The sequence below is a fragment of the Ictidomys tridecemlineatus genome, chromosome 4 (genome assembly GCF_052094955.1).
Source record: "Ictidomys tridecemlineatus isolate mIctTri1 chromosome 4, mIctTri1.hap1, whole genome shotgun sequence".
In the NCBI taxonomy this organism is placed as follows: Eukaryota; Metazoa; Chordata; class Mammalia; order Rodentia; family Sciuridae; genus Ictidomys; species Ictidomys tridecemlineatus.
This window is the reverse complement of record NC_135480.1, coordinates 169,826,378-169,842,808: the sequence shown is the minus strand read 5'-3', so window position 1 is coordinate 169,842,808 and position 16,431 is coordinate 169,826,378.

Genomic DNA, 16,431 nt, shown 5'->3' with positions numbered 1-16,431 from the left:
ATGCTTACATGTGGTATGGAATTCATTCTCTGGCATGAGAGCCTTGGTATTTCTAATTCTCTTTTTTGGAAGGGTGTATCTCCCTTTTAACCTGTATTTCATTATACTATCAAACCATGAGCTTCTCAAGGATAGGAAAGAGGTCTGATTGTTCTACATTCCAAAGTGCAATAGTGTTCCTAGGATAGATGTTTTCAATTTTATGTAGGCAAATATTAAAATAAAATATTATTTTTAGGTAAAGGTACAGTAATGGTTGTAAAATATGTGAAATTAAAACCATTAAATGACTTAGGATAAATGGATATTTGTAGCAAGTATTTACCACTGGTCTCATGTAAGTTGTCTTCCTGTGATTTTGAAATAACCCCAGGGATGAGTATCACCTTGGACACTGGTCAAACAAACAGATTTTGAGGAATCAGAATATTAACAGAAAAATTTGGTAATATCAGATTTGAACACAGCCAAGGTGATTCTTATCAAAGAAGTTAGCAGAAATTATAGAGTAGTCTAGAGAGAGGTCTTAAATTGTGCAATGAAATAAAATCTGAAGTGAAAATGTCCAGGAATTAAGGAAGAAGTAGGAGATTATGAAAAATGTCTGTGAGCACTGCCTCAAGCAACACAATCATAGAATTCTTGGCAGTATTCATTAGAAGAAGAAGCTGATGGATCTCCTGAAATCCATCACAGACCAGTTCTACTGGAAGCAGAAGGGGATGCACCCTGTGGCAATCAAGTTGCTTGAAAATCCCCTCCTCCTCTTTGTCATTATTAATCACTTCTAAAATCTAATGTGGAAATGAATGAAAGAGGATGGGAAAGGAGGTGATTGTGAAGATAGTAACAACAGGTCCTTAAAGGTTCGCCTCCCTCAGAAGAGAATAATCCGAATCCCACCAGAATATCAGAGATATAAAAAGCCAGGTGTTCAACAAGTACTTTACTCAAATCCAAGAGCACTTATAACAGTAGTTGTCTTAAACAACCACCCCCCAAAAAAACTTCATAAATCTTAATATTAGTAAAATTCACATGGTTTAACTTGCTTTTCTCACTTTTTTCTTTAGAGAATTAATAAATTAGACACTCTCTCTCTCTTTTTTTTTTCCTCACTGAATTTTTCTCTGACTCTTCTATGAGAGACATTCTCTACCATCTTTTTCCTTAATCTTCAAAATATGTAACAATAGAAAGTCTTTCTCTTTGTACACTGTACTATTTCTGAGTCAAAAAGTGCTGTCATGCTGATATGTGCTGATACGCCCTATGGGACTTCATTTTTTTTCCCAATATTTGTTGTGTGCCGTTAACTTAGTAGGTATCCTCTGTAATACACTAAGAAGAGAACAATGAGAGAATGTTGCCCAATGCTGACCAAAGGAGGGGCAGTGACCAGAAAGGGGCAGATCCCATTCTGCTTACTGTCTAGTAAATTAGGCAGAGAAATAAACAAGCAATCCCTAAATCATCTGAAGAGTTCCAAACATGGAATACCTAAGGAGCCACAGAACCATAAACGAGGCAGTAAACTCAATTGTAGAAAGTGCTCTATTAATTTTCTTTTGTCATGTAAACAAAATAACCCCCCAAACATAGCACATCAACACAACTGAGCCTCAGAGCTTCAAAAACTACTTGAGTTGTTCAGATCAAAAAAACTCTCCCAAGGCTGCAATTAATGTAACCTATGATAATCACCAACTCCAGCTCAATTCAGGGAGCAGGTGCATCCAAGTTCACTCACATGGTTCCTGTTAGGACTTGGTTCTTGTGGGCTGTTGGTATGAGGTCTTCTATCTTTGCTTTTGGGCTTATGTAAAGGTCATCTCTGTGGGAGGCTGCCACGTCCTGTGACCAGCATTTTCCTTTCCTGATTGATGAGGCTCTGTTGGTCACTTCCAGTGATCTGGCCACATCAAAGTGGCCACAGATGGTAGCCCTGATCTTGAAAGTCATAAAAAATGTTGCCAAGTGTGTCTTCATGCCTGGGAGTGCCTTCCTACAGCCCCAGGAGTCCAGTTATCTTACCTGTCCTTGTAACCCCGCCCCTCTTGATCTTTATTGGATGGAAATTTCTAAAGAATGAAAGACTCTGGAAAAATAAGAGACCCAGAATAGCTAAAGTAATTCTAAGCAGGAAGAGTGAAATTGGTGGTATCGCGATTCCAGATTTTAAACTATACTATAGAGCAACAGTAACAAAATAAGCATGGTACTGGCACCAAAACAGGCAGGTAAACCAATGGTACAGAGTAGAGGACACAGAGACCAATTCACAAAATTGCAACTACCTTATATTAGACAAAGGTGCTAAAACCATGCAATGGAGAAAGGATAGCATCTTCAACAAATGGTGCTGGGAGAACTGGAAATCTATATTCAACAAAATGAAATTGAATCCCTTTCTCTCACCATGCACAAAAGTCAACTCAAAATGGATCAAGGAACTAGGAATCAGACCAGAGACTCTGCGTCTAATAGAAGATAAAGTTGGCCCTAATCTTCACCACGTGGGGGCAGGCCCCAAATTTCTTAATAAGACACCTATAGCACAAGAGTTAAAACCAAGAATCAACAAATGGGACAAATTCAAACTAAAAAGTTTTTTTCTCAGCAAGAGAAATAATATGTGAGGTGAATAGGGAGCCTACATCCTGGGAACAAATTTTTACCCCTCAAACATCAGATAGAGCTCTAATCTCTAGAGTATACAAAGAACTCAAAAAGTTAAACAACAAAAAAGCAAATAACCCAATCAACAAATGGGCCAAAGACTTGAACAGAAACTTCTCAGAAGAGGATATACAATCAATCAACAAATACATGAAAAAAAAATGCTCACCATCTCTAGCAATCAGAGAAATGCAAATTAAAACTACTCTAAGATACCATCTCTCTCCAATAAGAATGTCAGCCATTATGAAGTCAAACAACAATAAGTGCTGGCGAGGATGCAGGGGGGGGGGAGGTACACCCATACATTGCTGGTGGGACTGCAAATTGGTACAGCCAATTTGGAAAGCAGTATGGAGATTCCTTGGAAAGCTGGGAATGGAACCACCATTTGATCCAGCTAATCCACTTCTTGGACTATACCCAAAAGACCTAAAAAGAGAATACTACAGGGACACAGCCACATCAATGTTTATAGCAGCACAATTCGCAATAGCTAGAATGTGGAACCAACCTAGATGCCCTTCAATAGATGAATGGATTAAAAAAATGTGGCATTTATGCACAATGGAATATTACTCAGCACTAAAAAATAATAAGAACATGGCATTTGCAGGCAAATGGATGGCATTAGAGCAGATTATGCTAAGTGAAGTTAGCCAATCCCTTAAAAACAAATGCCAAATGTCTTCTCTGATATAAGGGGGGTGACTCAAAATGGGATAGGGAAGAAGAGCATGAGAAGCAGACTACCACTAAATAGGGAAGAGAGGTGGGAGGGAAAAAGAGGGAGAAGGGGAGTTGCACAGAAAATGGAAGGAGAACCTCATTGTTATACAGAATACATATATGATGTACTGAGAAAAAGAAAAAAAAGTGTGTCACATTAGATTGGATAGAGAGAAAGGATGAGAGAGGAGGGGAGGAGTAAGGAGGATAGGAAGGGCAGCAGAATAGAATTGACAATATGATTGATGTATGTACATTCCATGTATGTATTATATGTCAAAATTAATTCTGCTGTCATGTATGACTAAATAAAGAAAGAAAGAAAAAAAGTAAAGAAAGTCTCCCAACTCTCTCCAGCCTCTTGTGATATTCCTTGCTCTCCCATTTGGGGAGCTTGAGGTCAAGGAGAGAAGAGCCATAATGGGGCTTAAATTACAGGTAAATTGTGTGTCTGTGTTTTATTTGATACCTTAGGAAATTCACTCAAGCAGCCTTTAGGTGAGCTGCCCATGCTGATTGGGGACAGCACACCTTAAACCATGACATCTGTCTTCCATGAGTACCAGCAAGCAAGAGATAAGGGAGGAGCAGTAAGACAGGAGCCAGTCTTTTGGTAACTGAAACTTGGAAGTGACAATTGTTCTCTATTGTCCCATTTGGTTTGATCAAAGTGAGTCAATAATCTAGCCCAAACTTTAGGGGAGAGGGTGACATGAAGCTGTAATGCCAGGAGGCAGGAGACATTGGGAACCATTCTAGAAGCTACCTACTACTGATGTTAATAATGAATTTATGAGAATACAGCAATAAAATCCTTAGTTTAAATATGAAATCAGTCATAATAATGACATTCTACCTATTCAGAGTGATTACAGAGGTCATTGTAGGTATAGCAGTGATAGTAGTACTAGTGACAGCAGCAGTAAGAATAACAGAGGGTCCAGTGACACTGGCAGCTTAAGAGAATGACAATAAATACACCGGTCATAATAAATATCTGATATTTTAATATTCTATGTTTTAATATTCTATTCTAATATTCTAAGTTCAGGAACTAGATATCTGATGTTTTAATATTCTATTCTAATATTGTAAGTTCAGGGACAAATAGAATTCTTTCAGAGATAGATGATGTTTGATGATAGATGGCTTTGATGCTTGAGGAAAAAAAACTTGATTTTTTGGGGGGTTATTTTTTGTTGTGATAGTTTGAAAGCTTTGGAGACTGATCTGGAAATAATTTTTTATTTTATTTTTATACACTGTCAGCCAAACTCATTAGTGGATTAATAAATGAATTATGTAGATTGTGACTGGGATACAGAAGACAAAGACTAAAAATTAAATTGCTCAGTATTAAAAAAAATATGTCAAGGATATGAAAACTTTCCTCCAGAAACAAAGTAATAGTAACTTTGCAAGGAAATCTAACCTAAGACAAAGGAAAAGTCTTAGAATTTTGTTCTGGTATTTTTTCATTATTTGAAATTCTTCCTAAGCTCCCATTTATTTAATCAGACTTTTCTCTATGTATCAAACTGTGTTTGTGAAACCTGGGAAAGAATGAAAGGAAAATGTGGATATAGTGAGGGGTATAAAAGAGTGTGTTTGCAGCTCCAAAGTGCTGTGATATAAAATGGAGTTTAATATCCAGGACCAAAGTAAAAGTGAATGTAAATTTACATAAAATCACAGCACACAATGGGAAGAAAGAGACAACTGTCAGACTGCTTTGGAAAGCAAGGATGCCATTATTGACAAAGCTCACTATTGACCTTCTTGGACATGGGAAGAATTCTGTACCTTAACATTCTCCTTATATGGCTCCAACCACACCAAATTCCAACTTGAGGGGCAGAAAATCCTCTGAGCTATTTGCATTCTCTTAGCCATCTTACAAATAGAAAACAAAATAGAAAACAAATAGAAAACATACAAAACATAATATTCTCTCCCTTCTCATAATTTTTAGTCACATTTTTGTCTTTTGACTATTTTAATATCCATTATTGATTTTAAGGTAATTGAAATTATATGTTCTCTGGAGATCATGTACAATACTTTAAAAAATGACATCAAAATATTTAAATTATTTTCTAAATTTTTAGGATGAGTTTTACCTAAAATTTCAGAAAGAATGAATTATAACTATAGTTTTTCCTACTTCATCTACTTATTTTTGTGATTAATTTATTATTTAATGTTCTTTTAAGTATTTAAATTAGGTTTTTGTATAAAATAATTTCTAAAGTAATGAGAACTTGTGAATATTAGCTCCTGACACTTGGCTAAAGGAATAGTTGGTGAAATGAACTTATGCACAGTGTGAATCCAAGATACTGAAGACAACTAATAGAGACCAAGTACATAATGAAATCGAAATTGCCCATGTTTCTGGTTCTTTATCCTGCTGAGGAAATGTAGTTAGTTACTCTATACAACAGGACATAAAATAGCCTCATTTTCTAAAATACAGATAAAAGTTTTAATAATGTTTTCTTTTTAGGGAAGAGGATTACCAGTAAAGCAAGCATAAACATTTATCAAATTCTGAAGAAAAAATTGACAGAAAAACAAATAAAAATAGTACTAATTTCAGCACAAGGGTAGAAACAAAGAATAGACAATAAATATAGAAATACTTGAGCTTTCCACTAAGAGAAACAACAGATTTAAGTTACTAATGAAGAGTTATACAAATACGAACTAAATTTTCTTTGAAAGATTTCCACTCAGATACAGATTATAAGTTATAGTTCATCATACCAAGCTAACTTCAGGTCATTCATACTGATGATAAAAACACAGATGTATTAGTCTTTCTCTTACTGTATTAAACATTATCACAAACTAACATGTTTAATACAACACCCATTTATTATCTCACAGTTTCTGTAGATCAGAGGTTGAGGTACAGTTTAGCTAGATCTTCTGTTCGGACCTTACTAGGTTGAAGTCAAGGTGGTAACTAGGTCTTTGTTGCTTCTAGTGATCAGGGTCCATTTCCAAGCTCAAATGCTTATTAGTAGAATGCAATTCTTTGCTCCTGCAGGTCTGACACTCCTCTTGATTCCTGTCATCTAGGGACCACTTTCTTTTAATGAGCCATACCTCTGATACTAACCAAATGCCCCTTCCCATTGGTAGTTCACAGTATGGTATGTAAGCGTTCTGACTGTGGAAATACACAGTACAGCATTTCTCTGGTGAGTGAAGTCCCCTGGAGTAACAGGGACCCTGTTTCCCATGGTTGGAATAATTTGCAGCTTTCCCAGGAACTAGTAAGATAACTAATATATGTGCAGTGCCTAGCTGTTATGGCAATGCTCTTCATGAGGAGGGTTTGTGCTAGAGTCTTATCACCTCAATCTTGATCACAGGCACTCAGTTCCTGGGAATAAAGGAACTCTCTTGTTAGACAACCACAGTTTCACCCAAGCCCCCTGAGCTTGAACCTGTCCATATAAGAGTAACATTAAACAATGGACTTTCTTGAGAGCTACACAAAACTCCTAACATTGCACATAGCAACTATTGTATACAATTGAGGAATAAGGTGCATAATGTTGCTAACTCTGTAACCTGCCTAATGATACAGTCAATAATAATGTACTACTGATGCCAGTGATCTAATGTAGCCTATTGATATAAATAAAGCTAACAGCTTGGACAAGGAGCCTTTCTGCCATCCTGCTAACCTTCTATTCTGCCACTTTGCCTCTGCACATAGCTTCTGTCTCCTTTTTCTTTCTTTACAATGGTGTTTCCTCACTTTTTACTTTCAGGCAAGGAAGAGAATTCCTCTTTCTAAAACTCACCTTCCCAGTTCAACTCCAATAAGGATAATCTCCTTCAAATCCCTTAAAGCTAACTGATTAATGACACGAGAAAATGTCTTTATCTTTGCCCTGTAAGGTGTCCTTATTGTGAGAATGATACTTTTTCATATTAATGAATTCTGTCCATACTCAAGGGAAGTAAAATCTACTACATGCATATATAGTTTACTTCCCTTGCTTGAGTATGTGAAGAATATATATTAATTCACTCTTTCCAAATGTCTGTTTCATTCTATCACAGTTTTTACTCAAATTCCATAATCTAAGATAAATCTTTTCATATCTTTAACCTTAACATCCAAATTATCTAAATATCAGTTCAAAATCTAAAGTTTCCTCATAGTTTAAATAATTCTAAAGCAGGTGTGGGCAAAGCTCCTGTGTATGATTCTTTAAGTTATTCTTTGGGGCACAGTTTTTCTCCATCTAATTTCTCCCAAAAAGTTCTATCTATAAGCCAGAAATCGTGGCAATTTGTGTCAACTTCAAGTCCATATCAAGAGCATTTATTTAAAGTTTCATTTTCTTTTAAAAGACACCTATTTAGGCTAAGCCCATTGGTGACAATATCACAAATTTGATTATGTTAGAGTCATCTAATCATGGATCTTAGGTACATCTCCAAATTTATTTTTTAATATAACACAATCATGAGTGTGATTTATTTTTTAATATAACACCATCATATTCACATGCCCTCCCACACTCATAAGAAGGAGATAATACTGATAATGTATATATGAAGAGGTAGAATCTTGGAGGTAGTTTTAGAATTATGTCTAGAACTATAGGCTATAAAAAATAAGATAATTAACCTAATGGTATATTGAGTTTGAAACATGCAGTAAGAGGAAAATAACATATAGTTCAAATCCAAACTGTTATCAATAATGATTTCTGGGGTGTATAACTTAGATTAAGATAGAGGGATGAGGATATACAGATGGCATGATGTGCATGGAAAAGAACAAGGAAGAAACAAACAATAACAGCCCAATCCATAGCGGTATTTCAATGTTTGAATAAAAAATTAGACAGCTGTGATAAATCTATAATAAGGATTAACAGATGTTTAAAGTAGAGCATTTAAAAAGCACAGAGACATGTTGAATTAACCCTGTGTGGGTTATGAATGCCAAACAGGAGTTCTTAAGAAAAAGAAGGAGAAAAATGTGGCATGTAGATGAAAACTTCTGTAAGACAGGGAATCTATAGAGACAACCTTATCAGCATCTGAAACTTTTTCAGATAAGATTTCATGGAACTTTGAAAAAACCAAAACAAATTGCACTGATATTTGGAGGCCTTAGAGTCCCATTCTTTCCTCAAAAAAAAAAAAAAAAAGACAGAGAGAAAAAGAGTAAAAAAAGTTCAAATGTGGTTGCACTGAATAGCAAATTTCCTACCTGCTATGTACATTTACTTATTTATTAAAAAAACAAAACATAATATTATCATAGTAGATTTTTGTTTATGGGTCTGCTTAGCTCATAACAATATGCTGCCTCATTTTTTCTAGTAACTGCACATAGTACAAGGATAAGTTTCCAGACACCATTTCTGCCTAAGGCAATCCTATTCTCCTGGTACAGAGCAGTTGATTGAGGAGCTGAAATCAACTAAAAATAAAACAATAAGATTATCTGCCTCAGAATTTAAACTTTGTATAGGGAGATTGAATGTCCCTGAGAGTTCTTAGAAAAACTGAGCAGTGAAAAAATATTCAGATGAAGGCGTTGGGTCAAATCAGTCCAATCCAGCCTGCTGACTGTTTTGTGTGATTGTGATTTGCAGGAAAGAAAATAAAATGCATTTTTAAGAGCTTAATGAAAAAAAATCTAAAGAATAACAAATTCCATAGCACACAAAAATTTTAACATATTTACATTTCAGTGTACGTAGAATGTTATTGGAGCATGGTCATGCTCCTTTGACTCAGTGCACAGGTTGTATCATACTATAATAGAAAAGAACAATAGCATGGCACAGACCAGACCATTCACAAAGCTCTAATTGTACACTGTATGGCTCTTTGTGGAAAAAAAGAAAGTTTGCTTAATTCTGATCTAGTTAAGAGAATGGATCAAAAGGAAATTCAAGCTGCCTTGGTTCAATCCTTTTCTTGGTTTTATTAGCTCAATTGTTCCTTTGATAATGTATAGGATTTCAGTGTCTTCCCACTAAGATTCCTCTTTTGTTTGAGCTAAGGGAGGGAGTCAGCTTTCATTGCTAACAAGCAAAATAAAATTATTAAATAGAATTATCTAATAACTTAGTCCAAGAAATCCATTAGTTTTGCATAATTATAGAGCTGAATTGACCATTTTAAGTAAATTTACCAGTGGATTAGGGAAAACAAACAAGAAAAATATTCAATTCACACAATGTCCAACACAGTCAAAATATTGCTTCCATTTGTCTTAAATGGATATATAAAATTGTTAATGGAATTTATATTATATGTATAGGTTACTGTGAGATCTCAAATTATTATTGCCATTTTTAGAAAATCAATGATTTCTGGGCATCAGAATTGAAGTGGAGAGCTGATGGTTCCTAATGAATTCTGATAGAACCACATAGAGGAATAGGTGAACAATGTGTATAGATCCACATAAATAAAAGCTGTAATCAATGGAAAAGCTGCTGTTTATCTGGACTTTGACTTAGGAGTCAAAATGAAAAGTGATAAAAACCATAAGTCATTAAGAATATATGCCAGAATACTGCATCCAAGACCAAGAATGCCAGCATCCGACTGCTTTCACATTCCATGATTTTAAATTTCCTTCTAAGGAGTGATATGAAAACAAACTAATACAGAAAATACTGCTATGTGAAATAAAAATACATAATTTATTACATGATAAATCTGATAAGACAAAAACAATATACTATAGTACATAAGAATTTAAACACTAGTAGTTTAGAATTACATATTTGGACAGAATTTAAATCTTATCATCTTTTCTCTAATCTCACCTGGATTTATCTGTAGAATCCCCAATGGGCCAGTCTAAGTTGTCATTTAACTTTAAATCAAATGATCTTTCTCCTTTTACTTTTTCTTATAAACTTTTTCTAATATACAAACTATATTTCCCATTTCTATTGCCTCTTGCTGGTCATCTTTCCTTTGTAGAGGCATAATTCAATGAGGTGAATTGCAGACACATTTAGAAATATTCTCAGACCAATGTTTTGTTTCAATCTCACTCCCAATCTCAGGATCTTTGTTTTGTTGAACGGGACATGAAATGGACTAGAGAAAATGATCCAGGTCATGAACATAAATCCCCTGGAAGATCTCTTCAACCTCTCACCAAGAGGACTGTCACACCTCTTCTTTAGAATGGTCACACTAGAGCTGACAGAACATTTTTTTTGAGAATCTCAATTTTTGAATAGCAGGAGCACCATATTATTAACCAGTCTTTCCCAGCTTTATGCCTAGAGCTGGTTTGGCTCTCAGTTGATGGTTGTTTCAATTTACTAACAACAAAAAGGTTATGAGTTCTGTTTCCCAATCAATCCTGGCCCTCCCTGTTGAAATCTATGCTTCTTCAATTCTCAAGCATCTTCTCCATATCTGAGGAGTATGTGTGCTCTTCATTTTCACCCATCAGCAAAATTTCTATTTTGTCCTTGAATCTATCCTAACTCATTTTATAGAACTTGTGCCATCTATAAAAGTCACCCAATAGTTAATTAGCTCAAATGTGAGAATCACTTCACATTTTGTAAGTATATCATACATCTCGTTGTACATCTTGAATACATACAGATTTGATTATTTGAATACAACTGATTTTTTTAAACTTAAGAAAAATGCCACCCACTTTTGGCCTCAAGTCAAACTTTTTCTACCAACTCGATTGTTTCAATTCATATTTTGAAAAACATCTAGGCATGATTCTAGAAGTTTCTATTTTTTCCATTATACCATGTTGCTTTTCAATGTGAATAATGCTTTTTTCCAATGTTTAATTGAATCAAAAGCACCATTGATCTGGGTGTGGTCGTGCATACCTGCAATCCCTGAAGCTCCAAAGGCTGATGCAGGAGGATCTCAAATTCAAAGCCAGTCTCAGAAACTTACAAGTTACTAAGTAACTTAGCAAGATTCTGTCTCAAAATAAAAAAAAATTAAAAAAAAACAGCTGTAGATATTGCCCAGTGTCAGTCGTTAAACCCCTCTGTGTTTAATACCTGGTACAAAACAAAACAAAACAACCAAACACTATTGATTATAAGATGTAAGATGTACCAATATGTATGATCCATTATGGAAGATAAAAATTATGAATTAAACAATCATGTGTCAATGATTATAAAATGTTCTCTAACTTTAGAGATGATAAATTATTAAAAATTCACATTTTGAAATGATGAAGTATGCAACTGCTCAGTACTAAGAAGAAATGGAGATAAAGAAATGACCAAGATCTCATCTCATCTCTTGGAGATCTGACAGACCTTTATTTCTACAGTTATTGGAAATGATGAAAATTTAAAAATGATATTTTTTCCATAAAGACATTAATTCCTAATTGTGTGTATGCATTTTACATGAACTACACTGAGCATTTTTGATCAATTACTCCAAACTCTTCAGACTAATTCAGATGTTTATTAATTATAATAATATGCTAAATTCCTATAATGCAGTAATATTTACAGTGAATAAGGTGACTTGTTATGTAAGCAGACTTTTTTATTCACTTAACCAAATATAATTAGGAAAGCAAATATGTCAAAAACAAATTTTAAAATTTGAAATCATCCCAGTTGTATGCATTAATATTAGAATATTTTTTTCATTTTTATTATTTAAGGATACTAGAGGGACAAACACATGTTGGAGCTGTCTGAGGATAGTTGGCTATAGAATTGATTGCTTTTGGTTTGGAAAAGATGGAAGTTATCTCATGTGCATTCATTGTGCCCTCTTCTGACACTACTACTACAGTTGGAAAGAAAATGTTAATGTAGTTGCAAAGATTAATCTCATTTCAATGCACAAGTAAAAAAAGGATTTAAAATTTCCCCTTTTCCACCTTTTTCCCCTCCATAAAAGGCACAGACACAGGAAACAAATGATGCCTTTATATTGTACAATTCACTTGAAATTGGATTGGTCACAGACTAGTTGTGCTCATATTAATCTTTCTCCTGATACTGATAAGAACATGAATCCTTTCTGATTACTGCTATTTGTGACAATCCTGGGGTAAAGTAGAAAATTTACTGAAAAGCAAGGATTGGATACCCTTGAGTAAGTGAAATCGAAGGAGAAGATTAAGTACTTAAGATATCCTCTATGGAGTGTCCTTCACTTTTTTGGGGCCTGAGGTGAAACTAAGAATTTTTAAGACTAATTTAGAGCAAGATATCACTATCCAGGAGAAATTAGCTAAATAGCATGGTGTGTGTGTGTGTGTGTGTGTGTGTGTGTGTGTGTGTGTATTTGAATAAGCCACAAATAGAGAATGGGTCAATTTAGGATTTAAATTTAAAAATAAAATATTAAAAATTAAAGTTAACATAAACTAATTTCTGTACTTAGTCTCCATAGTATGTGTAGATTTCCATTGATATTGATTATAGATAACTATTTTTAAATGGGGGATCTGTTTATTTCCTATATGTATATTTAAGTATATAGTAGAAAAAATTTTCAGTTTTTAGCTCCATTGATAATGATTCATCAGATAATGGCCAAAGTGAATGTCTATATTGAAACAACTGATATAACTGATTAGCTTGGTAACTAATGAAATCCATGAAGTCAAAACAATCTATCAACTTGTGACTTTTAAAATCATGCCATTTAACATGAATTTTTAATCCTAGGATATGATGTTGCATTTGCCTTGGCTTGATTTTTAAACTATAGAATCAATGGTATTTACTTAGTATTATTATTAAAATAAAGTTTAACTTTTTGGCACTAGATAAGTTAGTGAACATTATCTTAATCTCTTATGATAAAGTTTATTTAGTGTTTTCCTTTCTCCTGCAGCCAGCACATTTTTTTACAGCCTTTATGAGCCCCTTTACAACTCTGCATTAACTCAGGAAACATACATACTTACTTGGTTTCTGCTAGAGACATATGCTTAAGGCAAAACCTAAGGAGTATCAGCTAAAAATATTTAAGGAAATGGAATATCTTTCAGCTCTTCTTTCTTTCACCACCCATCTTAGTTTTCTTTGAAAGAGGACGATTATATATGTAACTCAAGTACATTTATTTCCCCTTTATTGTATATCCGTTAGAAGTGATCACATTCAATTTCCCAAAAAGGAGTTACATAAATAGAAGATTATGTTTGGGCAAAGTTAACCCAACTTGTTCTTGGTTGAGGGTGTTTGGATAGCATTTCTGAGACTCAAAGGAAATTCACTCTTGAAAATTCGGTCCCTCTTTGCTCTACATGATTCAGTCTGGTAAGAAATATGTATTCTCACCCTGTGACTTTTGCTGTCTTTTCTATAGCTTAAATTAGATGGATTAATGAAATGTAAGAAATTTTAGTTGTGGGATTCAGTAACAAATTGTAATCAAATATAAACCTGCCCCTCTATGTATGTTTTGTTTCTTTAGTCAGACCCCCTTCCAGGCGACAGTCCTAACTTGGTCCCTACTTCCTTTTGAGAAATCATCACTTCTTGTGTGTGGTTTTGATGGAAGAGCAAATCAAGTTGTCTATCTTCCAATGCAAAACCCAAAGGAAATAGATTGTGATTCTCTGAGTCATAGAAGCCAGAGGAAGACATTTGAATAATCTCAGTTAATTAGATGCTCTGTCTCAAAATTAAATTTTGATTCAAGGGCAGAAGTTAAATCTGAGCATCATTCTTGGCAACGTTGGCATGCAGACAATGTTGATCATTCAATAAAATAATTGCTTTACTCCTTCCTCTTTAGACCTCTAGTGCTCTGCTGATAGAATCTGCTTCTTGGCTCAATTTTTCAACCCTATCAACTGTGAGTCTCTAATTTTTCCAACAAGTTTGTACTTTGCCACATTGGCCAGAATCTGTTCTGCTATTTTCACTAAGATAAGGATTTGTGTAATCTCTATCTTCAAGTACATGAATTTTCCATGGCATTACATGGTCCCTAAAAATTTCATTCTAATAACTAATAATCAGAGATATAGCCACAAAGGAAAATACATGATCTGCTGATTATTGGAGGGTGTGGGAACTGTGTGAGATCCTGACTTTAAGAATTTATTTTCCTTATCCTAAGAGGTTGGTTTATTTGTTTTTAGCTACCAAGTAGAGCAGATTTGGAAAGCATAACTGAGTCATTTATGCTGGTCTCTACTGAATTCTAAAGTCAGGTTAGATGGGTGCAGGGATTTTATTTGCTTTGATTCCTGCCGTATCTTGAGAACCTGGACAGGTTCTACTGAGCACATCATATCCACTGAATAATTTTTCAGTGAATAAAATGTTTTTTTATTGATTGAATAAATATACAAGTAATTTTTGTAAGTCTAGTTTATTTTATTTAGCATGATCCTCATTTACATTCATTACTGGGAAATGGTATAATTTCATTCTTCTATATGGCTAAAACTCCCTTGTGTATATATGGTACATATTTTTGGTCCATTCATCTGTTGCTGGGCACCTGGGATGGTTCTGTAATTTGGCTATTGTGAATTATGGTGCATGAACATTTATATGATGATATCACTATAGTATGCTGATTTTAGATCTTTTATATAAATACCAAGAAATGAGCGAGCTGGATCATATGATGGTTTATTTATAATTTTTTTTCAGAAATCTTCATTGTTGTTTCCAGAATGGGTGTATTAATTTTTACTGACAATATATTGTGGTAGGAGCTCTCTCAGAGCAAATAAAATGCAATATGTCACTTAGTGTATATGCCAACTCTGCCATATATCTGTTGTGACTCCTGTAACTCAGTTATGGGTGATACTATTGCAACTCTGTTGCAACTCTATAGCATAAGAATATACAATTAAAATATATATTACCTTATATTGGAGACAAAGAATTACAAGAGGTATATATATAATGTGCCTCCCTGCTCCTGGGCTCAACCTTTGGATAACATAACACTCTGTCTGTGCTGGCACAAAATAAACACTGCTTTTTTGTTGAATTTCAGGGTGTTCTGCCTCTCTGTGTACGAATCCCACAACAATATAAGTGTATCCTTTTGCCCATATCCATATCTGACTTTAATATTATGTGTATTCTTGATAACTATCATTCCTGTTGGAGTGAGATGAAATCTCAGTGTATATTTGATTGGCATTTTTAAATAAATAGTGCTTACTGCATTATGCTTGTTGCCTAAAACAGCACCTGGTACAGAGTAGTTGCTCAAAATACACTTGGAGGAAAGAACAGAATCAGTGACTGAACTTCAAATCTTTTTAGACACATTCTATTCCATTATATCATTAGTAAGTAAAATTTAATCCTATTCTCTATGGGAGGTTCTGGAACAAGTCATGGTTAAGAGCATAGAATTTTTCAACAAGGAAAATTCTGAAAGTACACTTTTCTAATAGTCATTGGAAAAGTTGTACAATTTTTCAGGTGTTGTTAGGTGTTAAAATAGTCTCTGTTTTAAGAGCTAATGTTCACAGTTATCATCTAACTCTAAGGTAAACTATCTTACCTGCAAATCCCTTAAATCATCTCTTAATATAAATATCAATACCTAAAAAAAATTGTTTTAGTGATTTTTTTCCAAACCTTAGTGATGCATTGAAATCAATAAATATTTTAAAAGCTATAATTCTACATTTATTTTCATTTTCATCTCAGAATTTCAACATAGCATTTCATACATAGCATTTTATTTCTAATGAGGAAAATAGAAATACCTGTTTAATTAAAAACATTAATTTTGGGGCTGGGGATGTGGCTCAAGTGGTAGCACGCTCGCCTGGCATGCATGCAGCCCGGGTTCGATCCTCAGCACCACATACCAACAAGATGTTGTGTCCGCCGAGAACTAAAAGATAAATATTAAAAATTCTCTCTCTCTCTCTCTCTCTCTCTCTCTCTCTCTCTCTCTCTCTCTCTCTCCTCTCTCACTCTCTCTTTTAAAAAATAAATAAAAACATTAATTTTTAAATTTGGCATGACTAATGTTAGAATTTTCAAGGCCTGAATTGTCTCATAT